General features: G+C 32.6%; 1 pseudogene; it reads right to left on the reverse strand.

The window, feature by feature from the left end:
* Positions 1 to 1,277: 1,277 nt before the first annotated feature.
* Positions 1,278 to 2,814, reverse strand: LOC145130429 (transcription factor bHLH27-like; annotated as a pseudogene).
* Between the last annotated feature and the right edge of the window lie 948 nt (positions 2,815 to 3,762).

Here is a 3,762-nt window from a genome sequence, read left to right on the forward strand (position 1 = left end):
ACCATCAATGCGATATCAAGAAAAATAACCAGTTTACTATTTCTGTAATTGTTTCCAAACAATTTAACCAAGCCAAATATCTATACAAAAGCATTAATAACTAGAAATTAGTGATTCAAATTATATATGATGCTCTCTTATATTTACAAAAAGAATCTTTAACAAAACAAATTTATTCCGGTTTTGTCCACAAAGATTTCCATATGATGCAAAAATCTTGATGAAAATAAACCCAAGGTAATTTTTATGTTTAAACTAGAGCCAAAATAATTGTAACTCGTGATTTAATGAAAACTCGTACTAAATATATGTTGTTTAAGTGAAGGGCTCCACGTGAATGTTTTTAATGCTCATAGCCTAAAAGGACAACGAATCAATGAACTCCGTAACAAGCCAGTTAACGTAAGGCAGCATCAAATCCGGGAGTAAGGGATCCTAAAAATACCTATTGTCTGTTAATAAATTAATAAACAATATATATATATATATATATATATATATATATATATATATATATATATATATATATATATATATATATATATATATATATATATATATATATATAGGTCTAGGTTATTCTATTCAAAGTAATTATTGTGTTATTGTATGCATAAATGTGGGCCAATCAAATTTACTTATTTTAAGAAAGTGATTAATATATATTATTGAATTAAATATAATTGAAAATATCATCTTAATTAATTACAAGGGTAATTTAGTCAATTAATATAGATTTAATAAAGGAAAATTGCATTTCTTAAGGGATCATAGATTCTATTAATTTTAAAAATCCGATTTTACGTATTATAATTTTTTTAATTCGGACATTCTGACAGAATATGTTTATGAGTATATTCAAAAATAAAAATATTCTTGAACCATAATAATAAAAATATTCTTGAACCTATTTCTTAATCATGAATTTAAAAACTTCTTGTAGAATAACAAATCTTTGAATAATCAATTGAAGAATAAAAACAAAAAACACATTATTTCTTATAGAATACGGGTAACAATTGTTAATAATTACATTTATTGTTAAGGAATAAAACTAAAAAACAATCAAAACGGGAAAGAAAACATCAAAATCTAACAACGACTAATACATTCTAAAAGAATAATGTGGTCCGTTTCAATTTTGTGGTCTGTTCTTCAAGCATCAACATATGTGATTCCAACAGAATTGGAATTCGTCTTTCCATTCCAATAGAATTGGAATTCGTGATTCCATTCCAATAGAATTGGAATCTCACCAATATCATCCATTGAATCATCTACATAAACACTCTTCCATTCTCTATTCTTTTCTGCATCGATTCACAATCAATATTTAATACAAAAGAAAAATCACCCCTGCATTCCTTCTCTTCTTCGTTTTCAGTCAAGAACACACCACCGAAGTGTATGTTTTCTAGTGCAAACCTGAATGAAGAGTGTCTTGAAAAGGGTCTCAGGAAAAGCAGTGATGTTGGCAGTGACAACATTGAGCTTCAAAGATTCAAAAACCTCACAAATCTTGACCATCGTGTCTCTTCTTTTCCTGCATTTCAAACTCACCAATGCTATCTTCTCTCCTACGTATGACACTTTTAACTGTTAATTAACAGTTTAACACAATCATCAATTTGAGATAAAATCATGAGAGTACGTAAAAACAGTTCAAGACTTTGACTTACTTCAATAATTTCAATCGGAAAGGCCCTTGAATCACTTGTATCTGGAGATTGCTGAATCCTTTTCTTCTTTGATTTTTCCGTTGACATGAACACTGTGTCCTGATCAAAATCATAAACCCCAGATTCTGATTTTTGAGACTCTAGTTTCATTATCTCCTCTTGAATAATCCTCCCTTGGAGGCCGCCGACGACTAAGTTCCGTCCGGCGAACTTGAATCACAGTAGCCGGAAAATGTTTCCTCCAATCCGCCCCAACTGTATTTCAGAAATTGCAGAAGAAAACGATGGATTCGGGTTTAAACAACAAAGAGAAAATGAGAAGATCATATGATTAGTTAATTAGTATGATTACCTATCGAATTCTTCGGTTTGGAGAAACATATTGGTCTCCCAATAGTTTTTATACTCACCTGCGCCGCTGCTTCGCTGCTCCTTGTTGAGAGCTCCGTTTCTAGGGTTTGTAATTCGAGAGCAGCTTGAGCTTCGTCGTCCGACTCCGATCCGGAATCGGAACTTGATTCAGACTGGAATAAAGGGGAAATGACGGCTGGAGGGACAAGGGTGGGGGTGTCGATTTGTTCAATTTAGGGTTTTCAGAAATCGGTTTTTAGATAAAGAGGGGAATGAGATTTAAACTGGAGAGATACCATGATTATAGGGATTATTTTTGGAAGTTATTAAACAAATGACTAAATTACCCTTATTTATTTATTTAATTATTTAATTTTTTATTTAATTTTGATTGACCCACATATATAGGAGTAGGATCAAATGAGAACACCTAAAAGGTTGAGAACGCAAGAACAGATCACAACCTTATAAATAATTAGATCTATGGCTATTATTAATTGGACCATTTATGAACATTTATAAAACTGATGTGCTAAATATGTAACTTTGAAATGGCAAGAAGGGTACAATAGGAAATCCATATAATTTAATTAAATAGAAATTCCTATAATTTCTCTCTCTCTCTCTCTCTCTCTCTCTCTCTCTACTTAACTAGAAAACCCTAATCTAATTATTTTGAAAAAACCGGCCGCACACCCCCACCTTCTTCACCACTGTTTGCGTTCATCGTCTTCCTTCATCCTCCATCTTCGACCATCGCACAACCACCATCTTTGAGCACCATCTTCTACCTAGGGTTGTATCAATAAAATCGAATCCTCCTGCTCATCATCTCACGCCACAACCATCTTTGAGCACCATTAAAACCCGTTCATCATCGTACGCAACGCCGACTGAAAGCGACTATCGAAGATGTGATGAAGCCTAACAATCTCTTTGATGTTTCTCTGCCAGATCTTCAATGGAGATGATATACAGAGACCGATTGCGACAAAGATACATATACAGAGACCAATTGCGACATCAAAAGACGTGAATGCCAAAGAGTCGTCGGCGACGCAATCTAATGGGCCGAGAGCAGCAAATGGTGTTCGTAATTTGGTTGGATAGCCAGATTAATTCTCGTTGTTTTCTTGTTCCCAATTTGACGGTAACCCTAGAATTTTTAGGCTTTTGATTTTGGATTCACTGTCCCCCTTAAAGTTCAGTTTTTTTTATAGTTTCCTGCAATCAGATTACGAACACCATTTGCTGCTATCAAACCAGATTACGAACACCAGGTTTTAGAGCTGGCAAAAATCGACCCAACCCACCAACGCAACCCGAACCCAACCCAAAATTAGCAGGTTGGGTTGAGATTTTCAACCCATTTAACTTAAATGGGTCAACACGTCTAACCCATTTAATTAAATAGGCTGGGTTGGGTAAAAATTATCAACCCGTTTTCAACCCGTCAACCCATATAACTTTAATATATATATTTAATTTAATAATTATTTGAATATTATCATGTATTAATCAAAGTATTAATTTTTAAATTATAATGTTGCATTATTATTATCTATGTTGAATGAAATTCGATCCTAATTTACATCCTTTTTTAGCGCCGATAATATTGGTCACTCTCCAAAATCACTTTGAAACAAAACATTTTTAATATTATTTGAACAATTTATTTGTATTTATGAATTAGGATTGTGCTTTTGTCATAATTATGAAGTTTTATTTACAT

This window comes from Lactuca virosa, chromosome 8 (genome assembly GCF_052849685.1).
Source record: "Lactuca virosa cultivar CGN04683 chromosome 8, Lactuca_virosa_CGN04683_v6, whole genome shotgun sequence".
Classification (NCBI taxonomy): domain Eukaryota; kingdom Viridiplantae; phylum Streptophyta; class Magnoliopsida; order Asterales; family Asteraceae; genus Lactuca; species Lactuca virosa.